The sequence below is a fragment of the Bos grunniens genome, chromosome X, assembly GCF_055505025.1.
Source record: "Bos grunniens cultivar Pamir isolate PY7600 chromosome X, Bosgru_T2T1.0, whole genome shotgun sequence".
NCBI classification, from domain to species: Eukaryota; Metazoa; Chordata; class Mammalia; order Artiodactyla; family Bovidae; genus Bos; species Bos grunniens.
In genome coordinates this window covers 53,218,317-53,236,660 of record NC_141194.1, presented here as the reverse complement: position 1 = coordinate 53,236,660, position 18,344 = coordinate 53,218,317, and positions in this window count along the sequence as shown.

Genomic DNA, 18,344 nt, shown 5'->3' with positions numbered 1-18,344 from the left:
AGCTGAATATCTGTTATTAACTGACATTCCAGAAAAGGTGAACTTTATATTGCTTCCCAGAGTGGTGGGAGTTTTCTTTAAAAAGTAAATTTTTAAGAGATGTACTGAGGCTACTCCATTAACTTTTTTGTCATAAGAGAGAAAAACGTTCAAGGCTTTTTTTTTTACTTGATATTGTGGTAAGTGCAATCATTTTGGAGTTATAACTGGGTTCAAGTGCTGACTCCCATTTCCTAGCCACTAGCTGTGTGATTACAAAAAAAAGTGACTGAAATTACTCAGTTGCCTCCCCTTTGCAAAACAGGGATAATACTACCTTCTTTGGAGGACTGTTCTAAGAATACAGGATTAGAAGAATAAAAATTGTCTGATTCTCTCTCTCTTGTATTTTCACTTTCTCCCTTTCCAATGCCTCCTTCTCTTCATTCTAAATAATGTATTCAAGTATTTCCTATCCTAAATAACCTTGTCTTGAATCCCCTCTTTAATTACCAAACTCCCCATCTCATTTCTGTTCAAATGAAGTACCATCAAACAAAAAGACTTCCCTTCCTCGATCTTCAATTTAGTTCAGCCTGGCTTCATTCTCTAAGAGCCTCCAGCTGCCCCAACTGTCACAGCTCTCAATAAGGTAACAAGGATGTCCTAATTAATGAATCCCAAAGGAATCCTATCTCGATTCTTATCTGCCCTTACCTCTCTGTAGCATCAACACCCCCTCCTTTGAGTCTGTGTCTCTACTTCTTCTCCTGGTTACTTTCCTATGCCAGTGAAACTTCTGTTTTTGGTCTCCTCCTATTCCCTAAGTCCCTTTCTTGGTCATCAGCTCTCTATATTCTATATTTCCTACATCCTACATCCATGGATGTATTAATTCAAATTGCTTCATTTGACATTGATAGTTGAGATGACTCCCAAATGTGTATTTTTGGTCTGGAGCTAGACCACCAGACTAAAACATTATCATGGATGTTTTCACAAGGACCTCAAGATCAGACCTAATCTCAATGTGTTCCCTTCACCTGCAAATGTATGCACACTTCTTGTTCAATTTTTCATTAAAGGGCTCTTGCATTACTCAGTTACCCAACTCAGAATCTTTCCCATATCAAAGTCTGGATGAACCCAGGCCTTCAGTCAAGAAGCAGTAGACTGCTGGTAAAAAGTCAAATGAGCAGAGAGACCAGTACCATCTACAATTATAGATATCAACCTCAACCAAACTCTAGGGAGTGTCCAGTAAATTTAATGTATTTTTGTAATCATCTCTCTCTCTACTTATAATGGCCATTTCAAAATTAAAAACTCCTCAAATACCTGATCTCCTTTCCTCTCACTTACAGAAGCTAACCATATCTTCCATTTTATCAAGAAAATAAAAGTCCTTGGGTGGGACTATCTCAACTTTCTACCACCAAATATAAAGATATACCTTCATTTACATCCATAATTGTTGCCTTTCCTCTAGGTATGATAGATCACTGACATATTTCAGCTTATTTGATGTTGCTCTTTGGTTGATTCTGTGCATGTGCTAAGTTGCTTCAGTCGTGTCCGACTCTTTGTGACCCCATGGACTGTAGCCCACCAGGCTCCTCTCTCCATGGGGATTCTCCAGGCAAGAATACTGGAGTGGGGTACCATTTCCTTTTCCAGGGGACCTTCCCCTTGGTTGAGTCTAAGGCATCGCAAAGTCTGCATGATATGATTTTCACTGTCCTGTGCCCAACCTCAACCATCTTGGGAGACCTTGACCAACTTGGGAGATTAAAAAAAGGCTTGTATGGTTCAGTCATGTAGTGCTTATAGGTCACATTATGGAGTCTGGTATTTTTGTCTAAGAGCACTCAAGAAAAAGAGTGGATATATGTGTAACTAAATCACTTTGCTATATACCTGAAACTGACACAACATTGAAAATCAACTATGTGCTTAGTGCTCAGTATTAGCAGATGGTAAGTAGATGGTATCACCATCTATCCAGTCGTACAAGCCTGGAAGTCATCTCTGACATCCTCTCCAACATTAAGTTCTGCTGACCTTAGCTCCTAAATATCTCTTAAACCTCTCCACTTTTTCTTCATCTCTACTATCACTGCTCTGATACATATGACCATCATGCCATACCTAAAGTACCACAATATTCTCCTTATTGACCTAGTCACGTCAGCCCTGCCCTTCCATCTGTTATTTATAGTGTTGACAGAATTTCCTGCAAACTGATATTTAACTCTTTTTTAATATAAATTTATGTATTTTAATTAGAGACTAATTACTTTACAATATTGTATTGGTTTTGCCATACATCAACATGAATCCACCACAGGTGTACACGTGTTCCCCATCCTGAACCCCTCTCCCACCTCCCACCCATACCATCCCTCTGGGAATGGAAGCAACCTAGATGATATTTAACTCTTAATTTAAATTTCTTTCTTTAAATTTTTATTTTATATTGGACTATAGTTGATTTACTAGAGAAGGAAATGGTGACACACTCCAGTAGCCTTGCCTGGAAGAATGGACAGAGGAGCCTGGTGGGCTACAGTCCATGGAGTTGCAAAGAGTTGGACATGACTGAGCACTAAGCACATAGTTGATTTACAATGTGTCAGTTTCAGGTATATAGCAAAGTGATTTAGTTACACATATATCCATTCTTTTTCTTGAATGCTCTTAGACAAAAATACCAGACTCCATAATGTGACCTATAAGTACTACATGACCAAACCACACAAGCCTTCTTTCAACCTCCCAAGTTGGTCGAGGTCTACCCCCTTCACTAGGACATTAATAAACGCTGTTATTTCTGTCCTGTTGTGTCTAGAATGATTTCCATCTCCACTCCCTTTTTCAACTATTCAGAGCCTACTTTTCTTTCAAATCACAGCACAAGAAAACTTTCCTTTGGAGATCTTCGCTGACCCCTCAAACTAGATCAGGTCACCCAGTTAAAGTACTAGGTACCTTTCCTTCGTATCACATACCATAATGAATGAATACATGTAAAACAGTGCTTGACACATAACGAGCACTCAATAAATTGTGTTATTACACTTTAAACATATGTGTGTCACTATTTCAACTATTATTTCATTTATTTAATGAAATTATAGCTGTTCAAGGTGTTAGAGATAAAGGAGTGACTAAAAGAGACACAAATATTATTCTTGACTAATATGAATGTTCCCTCCTGGCTGTAGGATAATATGAAGTCAGAGACAGACGAGCCCTCAGAACTTACTAGAGTTGAGACTAAGTGTAGGATGAAAGGACACTGAGAGATCCATTTTAGAAACCTCCTTTTAAAAATAGGAACCCCATCTAAACAACGGTCCACACTTCCATCCTCAGCTCAAAAAAGCTGTGAACCCCTTCTCCCGCTGTTGTTACTCCCCTTTGATGTGAGTGAGACCTGAGAAGGTATTACCTTGGTTTATAGAAGTGCAAAAAAGCAAAATGTCTGTCTAAGGAGGCCTTACAAATAGCTGTGAAAAGAAGAGAAGCCAAAAGCAAAGGAGAAAAGGAAAGATATACCCATTTGAATGCAGAGTTCCAAAGAATAGCAAGAGAGATAAGAATGCCTTCCTCAGTGATCTGTGCAAATAAATAGAGGAAAACAACAGAATGGGAAAGACTAGAGATCTCAAGAAAATTAGAGATACCAAGGGAATATTTCATGCAAAGATGGGCACAATAAAGGACAGAAATGGTTTGGACCTAAGAGAAGCAGAAGATATTAAGAAGAGGTGGCAAGAATACACAGAAGAACTGTACAAAAAAGATCTTCACAACCCAGATAGTCATGATGGTGTGATCATTCACCTAGAGCCAGACATCCTGGAATGTGAAGTCAAGTGAGTCTTAGGAAGCATCACTACCAACAAAGCTAGTGGAGGTGATGGAATTTCAATTGAACTATTTCAAATCCTGAAAGATGATGCTGTGAAAGTGCTGCACTCAATATGCCAGCACATTTGGAAAACTCAGCAGTGGCCACAGGACTGGAAAAGGTCAGTTTTCATTCCAATCCCAAAGAAAGGCAATGCCAAAGAATGCTCAAACTACCACACAATTGCACTCATCTCACACACTAGTAAAGTAATGCTCAAAATTCTCCAAGCCAGGCTTCAACAATATGTGAACCATGAACTTCCAGAAGTTCAAGCTGGTTTTAGAAAAGGCAGAGGAACCAGAGATCAAATTGCCAACATCCACTGGATCATCAAAAAAGCAAGAGAGTTCCAGGAAAACATCTATTTCTGCTTTATTGACTATGCCAAAGCCTTTGACTGTGTGGATCAGTCAAATTCTGAAAGAGATGGGAATACCAGACCACCTCACCTACCTCTTGAGAAATCTGCATGCAGGTCAGGAAGCAGCATTTAGAACTGGACAAGGAACAACAGACTGGTTCCAAATAGGAAAAGGAGTACGTCAAGGCTGTATATTGTCACCCTGCTTATTTAACTTCTATGCAGAGTACATCATGAGAAACGCCGGGCTGGATGAAGCACAAGCTTATGGCAGAAAGTGAAGAAGAACTAAAGAGCCTCTTGATGAAAGTGAAAGAGGAGAGTGAAAAAGTTGGCTTAAAGCTCAACGTTCAGAAAACAAGGTCATGGCATCCTGTCCCATCACTTCATGGGAAATAGATGGGGAAACAGTGGAAACCGTGGCTGACTTTATTTTTCTGGGTTCCAAAATCACCACGGATGGTGATTGCAGCCATGAAATTAAAAGACATTTACCCCTTGGGAGAAAAGTTATGACCAACGTAGCCCACATATTCAAAAGCAGAGACATTATTTTGCCAACAAAAGTCCATCTAGTCAAAGCTATGGTTTTTCCAGTAGTCATGTATGGATGTGAGAGTTGGACTATAAAGAAAGCTGAGCACCAAAGAATTGGTGATTTTGAACTGTGGGGTTGGAGAAGACTTTTGAGGGTCCCTTGGACTGCAAGGGGAAAAAGGGACAACAGAGGATGAGATGGCTGGATGGTATCACCAACTCAATGGACGTGAGTTTGAGTGAACTCTGGGAGATGGTGATGGACAAGGGAGGCCTGGCATGCTGCGATTCATGGGGTCGCAAAGAGTCAGACACGACTGAGTGACTGAACTGACTGGACTGCAAGGAGATCCAACCAGTCCATCCTAAAGGAGATCAGTCCTGGGTGTGCATTGGAAGGACTGATGTTGAAGCTGAAACTCCAATACTTTGGCCATCTCAGGTGAAGAGCTGATTCATTTGAAAAGACCCTGATGCTGGGAAAGATTGAGGGCAGGAGGAGAAGGTGATGACAGAGGGTGAGATGGTTAGATGGCATCACCGACTCAGTGGACATGAGTTTGAATAAGCTCTGGGTGTTGGTGATGGCTAGGGAGGCCTGCCAAGCTGCAGTCCACGGGGTCACGAAGAGTCGGACATGACTGAGTGACTGAACTGATAGAAGTGTATTTGATTATATCTCTGAGGTTGGCAACCACATCTCAGGAGTTAGGTAGAGCAGCCAGGAAAAATTTCCAAGCATCTGTCCTCTCTGCTCCCCTCCCCACAAGATACACTATCTTTTGCCAAATAGCCATCCTCCACCCCTGGTGTTAAAAAAAATAAAAATCTGCTGCAGAGTGTGGCAGGTCACCATCCCAAGCCTGAAAGTGCAGAGACACCATCGGAAATGTTGCCCTTCCTTCCCACTACCCTCAATTCAAAGAACTTTCAGTGTCCCTCTAGGAAGTTGGTAGGTCTAGCTTTCTCCATATTCCTTTGGTTACCTCAAACTTCTTATACAGCTGAAGTAGAGGAAGGATAGGCAGAATTGAAGGAATCAAGGAGGCACAGATGAAATTCAGTGGAAAAGCTATGGATAACTACAGTGTTTAAGTGCGTAGGATTTGGTGTCACGCCGGCTTTAGCATCTTGACCGGCTTTAGCATCTTGCCTTGCCACTGAGTTACAGTGTGGCTTTAGTCACTTAACATCTCCAAGCCTCTGCCCTTTCATTTGCAGAATGGAGACAGTAAGATTAAATTACCATTGCGTGCGTGCTAAGTTACTTCAGTTATGTCTGACTCTTTGCGACCCTATGGACTGTGGCCTGCCAGGCACCTCTGTCCATGGGATTCTCCAGGCAAGAATACTGGAGTGGGTTGCCATGCCCTCCTCCAGATAACCATTAGATTGTTGTAAATATTAAATAAATAAATAAATAAATAAAGTACGTAAAGCATTTAGCGCAATGCCTGGCACCAGAGTAAACACTTAATAAAATGTTGAAATTTTAAGTTTGGCAAATTCTTTTTTTTCTAATCACCCTTCACTAAACTTATGAAATCCCTAAAAGGTGCCCATTCTCCCTCCCTCCACAACCAGATGTCCTGAAAGAAATGGGTCTGTTGTCATTATTACACCTACTTCTTACCTCTTAGCTCACATCTTTCACCCCGTCATTCCCTACAATAATGCTTACTACTTAATATAAGCAATCACCTCAGGGTTGCTAAGACAGTGAAAATTTTCCAATCTTCATTCAATTCCTTGTCCTTCCTCCCTCCTCTGATACCGTGGACCATTCTTTCCTCCTTAAAAACAGTCTTTTCTTTTGATTTTAGTGTCTCTGATTTCCTGATGTCCTTCTTACCTTTTTGGCCATTTATCTATCTGCTTTATAAGGTCACCCTCCTTCACTTAACCATTAAATGTTTGAGTTTTGGGGGGCTTGGCTCTAAGGACTTTCATTGTCATTCCAAGCTCTCCCTAAGGTAATCATACTCTCATCTTTAATCACCACCTATAAGTTACAAAGGACATTTATTTCTCATCCCACACTGCCAACAGACCACCAGACTAGAATAACCAACTTGCTATTTAATATATTGAGTGTCTCAAAGGCACCTCAAACTCTACAAGACCACATGTGTTCTTCTTCCTAAGTTTGGTTTCCTTACAGGTGATTTCCTCACCTCTTTCAACGTTATCATCTCACAGTCTATGATTTACCTACATCAGAAACCTAGGCGTTACCTTTGTCATTTTGCCCTTGCCTTTCACATGTATGCTATACATTGCCAAGTCTTATAGAGTTTAAGCCTAAATATTTATCAAAGTTGTCCATGTTTTTCTACCTCCACTACACTATTCTTGTCCAAATTCTCATTTCATTCTTTCACTATTTAAACTGTTTCCTAACTACCACTATTCACATTGACACTGGATTCCTTCCAATCCATATTTTTGGATTGGATATCCAAAATATCCAAATGATATTTTCCAAACAAACATTAGAGCATGTCACATACAGACCCTATTCACTCTACTTGGTTAAAACTCTGTAAAATCTTCCTAGCTCTTGGGAGGAAAACCAAAATACTTGACATGGTCTGAATGAAAATGGTCTGATCTATCTCTAAAGGTCAGGAATAAGTGGGATAAAACGGGCACCTAGAACACAAAATATAAAGGAATGCTCAAACTCAGAATACTCCAAGTATAGGTTCAGTTCAGTTCAGTTCAGTCACTCAGTCGTGTCCGACTCTTTGCGACCCCATGAATCACAGCACGCCAGGCCTCCCTGTCCATCACCAGTTCTCGGAGTTCACTCAAACTCACATCCATCGAGTCAGTGATGCCATCCAGCCATCTCATCCTCTGTCGTCCCCTTCTCCTCCTGCCCCCAATCCCTCCCAGCATCAGAGTCTTTTCCAATGAGTCAACTCTTCGCATCAGGTGGCCAAAGTACTGGAGTTTCATCTTTAGCATCATTCCTTCCAAAGAAATCCCAGGGCTGATCTCCTTCAGAATGGACTGGTTGAATCTTCTTGCAGTCCAAGGGACTCTCAAGAGTCTTCTCCAACACCACAGTTCAAAAGCATCAATTCTTTGGCTCTCAGCCTTCTTCACAGTCCAACTCTCACATCCATACATGACCACAGGAAAAACCATAGCCTTGACTAGACGAACCTTTGTTGGCAAAGTAATGTCTCTGCTTTTGAATATGCTATTTAGATTGGTCATAACTTTCAGGGTGCCTCTTTTAACTTTGCACTGCTATTATCTCACCATAGTCCTAGCCCTGTCATTCTTGCTTAATCACCATAGTCAAAATAATAACACTTAACATTCACTGAATGTCATCTATAATTGGTTTTCATGGTCCTATGTGCCTTACAGGCATTAGGTCACTGAATTCTTACAAAAATCCTATAAGGCAGTTTTTAATCATGTGTCGAATACAGGTAAGGCACAGAGGGGTTCAGTAACTTACCGCCTGTTACACACTTAATGAGAGAGCTGAGGGCCAAATGCAAGGAGTCCTATTATACAAACCACTCTACTCAGCCATTACACTGCTTTTGCATCCTGATCTCACAACAGTCTCCTACTTGTTCTCCATACTCCAATTATATAAACCCTCTCCAGCTCCTTAAACCTGTCACAATTACTGTGACCATAAGGTTTTCTACATGCTATACCTGTAGTCCGGGCTGTTAAGCCATTAATTAACATACTCTTTATCTTTCAAATTTCAGCTTTACTGCAACTCAGTCATCCTTACCCACAAGTCTAGATTAAGTTCCTATTATCTGAACCCATAAGAAGTGTGCTTATCATCAAAGCAATTAAGTCATTTGAATTATACATTCATTAAAATGATATTGAAATAAATTTTATCTTATCTGCTTAGTTGTAAGCAAAAGGAGATATAAGATATCTGGCTTTGCTTACCATTATATTCCTTGTAACTGACACATTGCTTGACACATGGCAAATGATTGACACCTAGTTCTAAAATATACTGAAATTGCACAGGCATTACCAAGGATAAAGAGTTAGGAGAGTAGTATCCTAGGCAGATAGAACAGTATGTGCAAAGCCTCCATGGAAGGAAAGAAACTGGCATGTTTGATAACCTGAAAGAACTACTGACATTGAAGTAGTCAATGCCATCTAGCCAGACACAAGGAATACGTAGGGGGTTAAAGAAGTGGCATTTATCACTAATTGCACTAAAGAAGTGAATGACTTGTGGAACCGTGAATGTGTGTCAGGAAGAACATGTTAGAAAAGATATATTATGGGATTTGAGTTTGGGTTGGGTGATTTGGTTGTTTATGTCCAACGGGAGAACAACAGGGTTTAACCATCAGTAGCAAGACCTGTAATCAGCAGCACTGAGGCCTCTGTCTAACCATCAGATGAGTGGCACACGTCAGCACCTGCTTTTTTCCTTCACGTGACCAAAGAGCAGAGAGTTGTGGGGGAAAGCGGCACAAGAACCTGGAGAGGTAGGCAGGGCCAGGCCAGGCAGGGCCTGGAAGACCATGTTGGCAAAGTTGGCCTTTACCTTAAAGCAAAGAGAAATGGAAGAGTGGTGTATTTCAATCTGTGTGTTCAGGACTGTGGAGCGTCTGAGATTTTATGCTACTTGCACATTCTTGAGCTGATTTGCTACAGATTGACAGATCCTGACAGAAGACTTCTGGGTGAGACAGAGAGCTTTCCACTGGCAGCAAAGGCAGAGCGTGAGGTTTGCACCAGTGCTGCATATGCCCGAAGTCCCCTGGGGGCAAGGGAGGTAGATGTGGATGCTTACACGTGCAGAGGGTTGTGATACACAAATGGACCCCTGAACTTGGGAGATTTCCTGCTTTTGTAGTGAGCAGAAGTACTCCTGCTCCCTGAGGGAGGTGTTATCTCATCCCTCATATCCTCAGGACAAATAAAACCCAGAGAAATCTCCCTGGTTAAGAGCAGTTAGGGTTTTATACTTTTGGCACACCCAGCAAAACCACAAAGGAACACTCAGGGCCCACAGGAGACTTCCATTCCCAACACTGTGTTGTTGAAAAGGCCAACATTTGGAGAACCTGCTCATTACATGGAGAAAACTAACACAAATCAAGGACTTAGACCAAGTCTGATCATTCCCATCAGGCTACAAACCTGCTATAACTCCTCCTGTGTTGACCCCCCACACTCCCCTGCAGCTATTGCACCACCTGGTCACCCTGTTAATGGGGCCGGGTAATGTAACACACCCCAGGATAACTCCAGTGAGAGAGTATGTACAGAGACAGTAGCACCTTGCTGAGCGAAAAGGAGAAGCACCCAACACTATGAAGAAAGAAGGACAGGTGGAGACAAGGAAGATGGTGTCCTGGGCTGGGGACACGGAAGATGCCTGAACCCCTGGGCACTGGTGCTCCACGAGGCATGCAAGTGTGCCCCAAGGTGTGTTTTTGAGGGCCTGGTGTAAAGTGGACAGGACCCAGAAGAGAGGCACCAAACCCTCCCAGCAATTTCCAGGCCTACCTCTTAAAGAAACCTCACCTTGCATTTTCCATGGGAGATGGAGTTCCTTGAGATCCTTGGTTGCCATGGGAACTCAGTTACTTGATCCAGCTTCTGTGAACCACATGTGTCTCATCACAACCAATTTTCCCCAAATGGATTCATGATAGTTGGATGCCTTGTTCTGAGCTTGCTGATATTGTCTGCAGATGGGTGAACAGCTGACAGTTTTAGGGGGTGGAATGGGACACATTACTCCAACCAAAACTGTAGGAGGAAACTCTGGTTAAATCTGCAGTGGTCAATGGTTCTATCTGGTGTGATGTTTGCATGTGCTTATTATATCATGTATATATACTTTCTAATATTTTAATAAAGTAACAATTAGAATTCTGATACCATACCTATTCATTGTTTATAATATAATACAAATTATAGTCTCATTAATACCCCATGGACAGAGGAGCTTGGCAGGCTACAGTCCATGGGGTCACAGGAGTTGGACATGACTTGGCGACTAAACCAACCAACCAATAATGGGATAATTATGTTCAACATGTAATGATTTGTGGCATGGTATCAGGTAATATGCTAAGCACTTTACACATAAAATCTCACTGAAGCTTCACAGAAAGGTAAGCGGTTTCGTGTTTTTATTTTTAAACCTCCATTTTGCCGATGAAGAGATTGATGCCCCAGAGAAGTTTTCTAATGACACACACGGTGGGTGTGGGTACAGGAAGGGCCAGGGTGGAGAGTGTCAGGTCCAGGGGTTGGAGAGACACAAGACACCTGTGAGGACCTTAACTGTATAACACAGCAAATGCAAAACACAATGGCAAGTCAAAAGAAAGACTTGGGAGAATGTGAGGGAAAGCTTTGCACAGGTTTTTCAGTGAGAAGCCGTGAATTTTCATTTTGCACCAAGCCCCTCCTTAAATAGCTGGACCGGTGTTGTAGAGAAGGTCACAAATTCAGATTGCATAGCTCCAAAGCTCGTGTTACTGCTTTTTTCTTTACTTCCTTCCTTCTCGAAAAAAAACAATGACTAGGTGATATATACACATGATATAAAATTCAAAAGTTACAAACATTCAGTCAAAAGTATGTCTCTTGCCCCAGTTTTTGGATCATACAGGTATCCTCCAAAAAAGCAACCTTTTCCCAACAGGTTCTTACATATCCTTCCCTTTACGTTAGGCATGTGCAAGCATATAGGTGTATTTCAACCACTCCTCTTTATATAAAAATGGTTAAATACCAAATAGCGGGTGTTCTGGGCCTACATTTTTCCATTTCCAACATATCTTTGAGGTCTTTCTGCGTGATCATAATGAAGCAAAAGTTAGAGATGGCTATCATGCCCTTGTGTTAAGTGCTTTAAACCTGTTGGTTTAACCCTCACTATGCCCAATGAGAAGGCAATGGCACCCCACTCCAGTACTCTTGCCTGGAAAATCCCATGGGCGGAGGAGCCTGGTGGGCTGCAGTCCATGAGGTCGCTAAGAGTTGGACATGACTGAGTGACTTCACTTTCACTTTTCACTTTCATGCATTGGAGAAGGAAATGGCAACCCACTCCAGTGTTCTTGCCTGGAGAATCCCAGGGACGGGGGAGCCTGGTAGGAGGCCGTCTATGGGGTCGCACAGAGTTGGACACGACTGAAGCAGCTTAGCAGCAGCAGCAGCATGCCCAATGAAGTATTAAAGATTATCCTCTTTTATTAATGAAGAAGTTAAAGCATACAGAATGTGAACAACTTGTCAAGGGTAATATGGCTAAAAGTGGGGAGAATCAAGATTGGACCCATCGAGTGTAGTTCTAGATTGTACACTTAAGTAACATTCTATTTTTCTTAAATAGCTGCATGATATCCTTTTACATCAATGTACTTACTTTTATTTACAATTCTGCTACTGATGGACACTTCTGGTTTTTCCAACCTCAAATCATCACAAAGCTACATTGAATAAGCTTACATATGTTATCACGCCACACTTGTGCAAGTGGCTGAATTCGTGGGAGTAGGATTTCTGGACCAAAGGGTAAATGCACACATGATTTTGACAGATATTGCCCTCTCCAGGTGTTGTATCAATTCACACCAGCGCTAACAATGCAGGAGTATTTCTGTTTCCCCACATCCTTACCAAAACAGTGTGTTTCAAATACTTGTACATTGGGCAACATGATAAGTAATGAGTGATAGCTTATATTAGTTAAAATACTCATTAGCCTTATTATGAACTAGGCTGGGGGGTTTTAAAACACATTTAGAGGCATTATGTATTTTCCATTCCATGAATATTTGTCACACCAGTAGCAGAACTGACTGCTGCTGCTGTAGCTAAGTCGCTTCAGTCATGTCCGACTCTGTGCGACCCCAGAGACGGCAGCCCACCAGGCTCTCCCATCCCTGGGATTCTCCAGGCAAGAACACTGGAGTGGGTTGCCACTTCCTTCTCTAGTGCATGAACGTGAAAAGTGAAAGTGAAGTCGCTCAGTCGTGTGTGACTCTTCACGACCCCATAGACTGCAGCCCACCAGGCTCCTCCATCCGTGGGATTTTCCAGGCAAGAGTACTGGAGTGGGTGCCATCAACTAATGCAAGCAGAACTGACTAGCTGTTCCCTAAACCTGTTCCTTTTCCTGCTGGAGTTTCTCAGCCCTACAGCACCTAACTCAGGCCCATGGACTGCATCCTAGCCAAGGGAAAGTGGATTTAAGTGGTGTACATTGACCAGATGACTCCTAAAAGGCTCCTTTGAATCCTCCTATTCTCCTTCTTTCCCCATGTGCTGGCAGAAGATTCAAAGCAGAGTGACCAATGCAGCCAAATGCTGATGCTGCTGATGCTGGCAGAGATTCTTCTGTGGGTTGATCCCTGAGTAAGTTCAGAAAGAAAAGCCAAGGCTCCCAAGCCTGCTTCCATTTGAATTTTACGTGGGAAAGAAACATTTCTAGAGTGCAAGGCCATGAGTTTTGGGAGTTCCTGTTACATTAGCTGTTGTTACCATAAACAATAGACTGGTCTTTGTTCCTTTTTTTTTTTAATGGTTGAATGAAAGATTGTCTTATTTGGAAAATTAGTCCATCCACTGTCTGTGATATAGATAGCAAGTATTTTTTAAACTTGGCCTTTGAGTTTTAACTTGATATATAATTTGTAATCTCTTTTCAGTCCTGTTGTACCAAACTTTATCAAGACAGTCTTTTTCTTTTGTGAATTATACTTTGTAACATGCCTAGAAAGACCCTGTTCACTCCAAAATTATACCAAAAAAATCTTTGGAGAGTCTTTTCTACATCTCTTTTTCTAACAGTTTTTTTCAGCATGAACGAATGATGAGTTTTAAGAAGATATGTTTCTGCATCTATTGAGGAGATCATGTTTAGATTTCCCTTCTCTGTCATCTGTTAATGTGATGGACTACCCTGACTTATTTTCAAATGTTAAATCAATCTTGCTTTCCTGGGATAAAAGCAGCTTTGTCATGATGTCGTCTCTTTTCTATATATTGCTGGGCTTTTAATTTGTTCATTTGTTTTTTTGTTGCTTAGGATATTGTCATCTACGTTTATGAAAAAAAGGTTTGTAATTTAAACTTCTGAAAGTACCCCGTCTAGTTTTTGTACCAAAGTAATTATGGCAGAAAGGGGAGAAGAACTAAAGAGCCTCTTGATGAAAGTGAAAGAGGAGAGTGAAAAAGTTGGCTTAAAGCTCAACATTCAGAAAACTAAGATCATGGCATCTGGTCCCATCACTTCATGGCAAATACATGGGTAAACAGTGGAAAAAGTGGCAGGCTTTATTTTGGGGGGCTCCAAAATCACTGCAGATGGTGATTGCAGCCATGAAATTAAAAGACACCTACTCCTTGGGACAAAAGTTATGACCAACCTAGACAGTATATTCAAAAGCAGAGACATTATTTTGCCAACAAAGGTCCATCTAGTCAAAGCTATGGTTTTTCCAGTAGTCATGTATGGATGTGAGAGTTGGACTATAAAGAAAGCTGAGCACCGAAGAATTGATGCTTTTGAACTGTGGTGTTGGAGAAGACTCTTGAGGGTCCCTTGGACTGCAAGGAGATGCAACCAGTCCATTCTGAAGGAGATCAGTCCTGGGTGTTTGTGGGAAGGACTGATGTTGAAGCTGAAGCTCCAATACTTTGGCCACCTGATGTGAAGTGCTGACTCATTTGAAAAGACCCTGATTCTGGGAAAGATTGAGGGCAGGAGGAAAAGGGGACGACAGAGAATGAGATGGCTGGATGGCATCACCGACTGGATGGACATGGGTTTGGGTGAACTCAGGGAGTTGGTGATGGACAGGGAGGCCTGGTGTGCTGCGGTTCATGGGGTTGCAAAGAGTCGGACACGACTGAGTGATTGAACTGAACTGAACTGAATTGTACAGAAAATGCAAGAGGGTAATGTATCCTCTATCTCTATTCTCTAAAAAGTTTATGTAATATTGGAATTATCTCTTATTTAAATATTGACAGAACTCATTTATGAAGCTATTTTGGCTTAGAGGTCGTCTGTGGAAATATTTTATTCCATCTATTTCATATTTTTAGTTCAAATCATGTTTTTTAATATCTCCTCCAAGTTCTATTAAGTTATATTTTTGTTTTTGTTGCTGTTGTTTAGTCACTAAGTTGAGTTCAACCCTTTTGTGACCTGCACCCCACCCCTCATGGACTGTAGCCTGCCAGGCCTCTCTGTCCATAGGATTTTCAAGACAAGAATACTGGAGTGGGTTGTCATTTCCTCCTCCAGGGGATCTTTCAGACCCAGGAATCAAACCCTTGTCTCCTACATTGACAAGTGGATTCTTTACTGCTGAGCCCCAAGTCGTATTTTACTGTGTGTAAAATACAGTTGTATATTATTAAGTTGTATTTCCCACTTCTGCTTCGTTTTCATATTTGGCATAAAGGTCTCTAGAAATGTCATCTTATTTGAATCCTGGTGTTAATAAATTTTGCCTTTATTCATTTTTCCCTTGAAGTCTGACCAGAGGCATGTCCATTTTAGTGGCTATACAATGTTGTGTTAAAATGCTCTCTTGTATGTATGTTTTCACTTTCATTATTTTGGTTTTAATGATTCTTTGATCTTCTTTGCATTTATCCTCTTATTTTTTAACTTCTCAAGATGGATGATAATTCATTATCTGCTATTCTTATTTTCTTTTCAAAAAATTTATTATTATTGAGATATAGTTAATATACAACCTTCCTAGGTTTAGGTGTATAATGTAATGTTTTGATATTTCTATATATTTAAAAATGATTGCCACAGTAACTGTATTTAACATCTGTCACCATTCATAGTTCCAAAATATGTTTTCTTTTGTTGAGAACTTTTAAGACTGATTCTTACTGTTCATCTGCACCCTGCAGGCCTACAAGGCCTGTGCTTGCCCAGCTTCAAAGCCAAAGAAAGACCTGAGTCCAAGACAGAGACATCAGTGGTTTAATGGATATGGGGGGATCTTACATGTCTGAAGCAAGGTCGTGGAGTGACACCTCACTGTTTGTTGTGGATGGTGGACTGGATGTGGCTGCAGCCTTCGCTCTGGGGAAGGGAAGATGGCCAGTTATAGGCAATTGATATCAGATTGGCTCATTGGTTACCAGGGAAACTAGCAGAGGCACATGACCCTCACTGCCCCACTGATAAGAACACTCATCAGTAGCTGGGACCTGGGGCAAGTATGTGGGAAGGTCAGTCATGTGAGTAGGGTATAGGTGTACCAGGCACTGGTCAAGCGGACAGAGAGCAAGACAACAGCCATATTGAGAGGCCTGATCATACACTTATCAACTTTCAAGCCCAGTGCAAGCCTGAAACTGCAAACATTACTGAACTCTATATATATACTATGTTTTTTCCTGTACATAAATACATATTCCAAAGTTTAATTTATAAATTAGGCACAATAAGAGAATATTGAAGTTGCCAGCATCACCGCTCAGGTACTTGAACACAAGCACTGTGATACTGCCACACATCATCCAGATGGCTATGAAGGGGATGTGTTCATTTTCCAGTGGGATGCAGCAGGACAGTAGGAAGAGTGCATCACACTACCCAAAATGGTGTTACATCTCTGTTTCCACCTAAGGTGAATGTTTTTTATCATTTGCACCCAGATAGATGTGAAAGTGAAAGACTCTTTGTGCCCCCATGGACTGTGGCCCACCAGGCTTCTCTGTCCATGGATTTCTCCAGACAAGAATACTGGAGTGGGTACCCATTCCCTTCTCCAGGGGATCATCCCAGCTCAGGGATTACACCCAGGTCTCCTGAATTGCAGGCAGATTGTTTACTATTTCAGCCATCAGGCAAGCCCTCTCAGATAAATGATGGAAACTAAAATGGGAGCTGATATATTTATGGTGTAAGTTGTTGGGGTCTCAGCTAAATGAGGGATGGCTTTTGGTTAGCTCTGAGACTTAAAGCACAGCTCACTTTTATAGCTGTTTATGTAAACAACTCTGGATAGAAGCTGTTTTCAGTTGTAGGTTTGCTCTGCTGGTGCTGTCTTCTCCTAAGAGATCCAGTAATTGCACAGAGTAATTCCTCAGCATCCTCTTTGAACCAAGCTGATTTAATTTTTTTCCTTTATGTATCCCCTGAGCTTTTAGTTACTCTCAGCAGGCACACTGTCCCTTGAAACGAACTTCATATTTATCAGAATATAAAGTCTGTTATCTTCATGTAGGTGCTGAGTATAATATGCATCACTTAGATCTATCTTAATTCTTATTTATTTTGTTCCTCTATGTTGTTATTAATTGTATGTGCTTGATCTATCATCCCCTGAGAGAGGCCATGGCAAGTCTCATACTGCTAATTTGTGTCTGTCAAAATCACAAGTGTTATACCATTCTAGGAAATTGTATTCTTCTGTAATAAAATATACCCTTCTTTGTCTGGTGTATTGTATCTCTTCTTCATTCATTCTTCCCCAGTTTTAAATTGTGATTTAAATGTAATTATATTCTTTCATTTCTTCCTTCCTTCCTTTCTTTCACATTATTTGCATTTGTCTGGAAAATCAACTTGCTGAGGCTAAACTATCTCCTTCATGGACCACAGCCTTGTCATGAAGAAGGGGCATGTGTAACTCAATGAAGTTATGAGCCATGCTATTCAGGGTCCCCCTAGACAGATGGGTCATAGTGAAGAGTTCTGAAAAAACGTGGTCCACTGGAGGAGGAAATGGTAATCCACTCCAGTATTCCTGCTGAGAGAACCCCATGAACAGTAAGTAAAGGTAAAAATATATGACCCTAGAAGATGAGGCCCCAGGTCAGAAGGTGTCCATTATGCTACTGGGGAAGAATAGAGGGCAATTACTAATAGCTACAGAAAGCATGAAGTGGCTGGGTCAAAGCGGAAATGACACTCAGTTGTGGATGTGTCTGGTGGTGAAATTAGTCCTATGTTGTAACGAACAATTTTGCATAGAAACCTGGAATGTTAGATCCAGGAATCAAGGTAAACCGGACATAGTAAAGCAGGAGATACACTATGGCTGATTCATGTTAATGTTTTATAGAAACCAATGCAATACTGTAAAGCAATTATCCTTCAACTAAAAATAAATAATTTTTTTAAAAAAAGAATGTAAAATTTAGGGTTATGGATTCTTTCCTAAAGAACTCAAAAAATACTGGTCAAGGACACAATCTCTTAGGTATAAGATGAATAATTTCTGATAATCTAATGTACAGCATTGTGATTGGATGTAATAGTACTTGGCATTGCAAGGAAGAGTTTGTGTGCTGTCACCACAAAAAGTAATTATATGAGGTGATGGTTATGTTAATTAATTTGATTGTGTTTATCATTTCTTTATGTATATGTCAATCAATCATCACTTCGTACAACCACCAAAATAAACAGGATTTGAAAAAAATGACATACCACTTCCTTGTATCCTCCATGGTTTGAGACAAAAAAAATCTACTATTGCTAGAATCTGTTTTCCTCTCTAAATAACATGTCACTTCTGAGTGTTTTATTTCTTG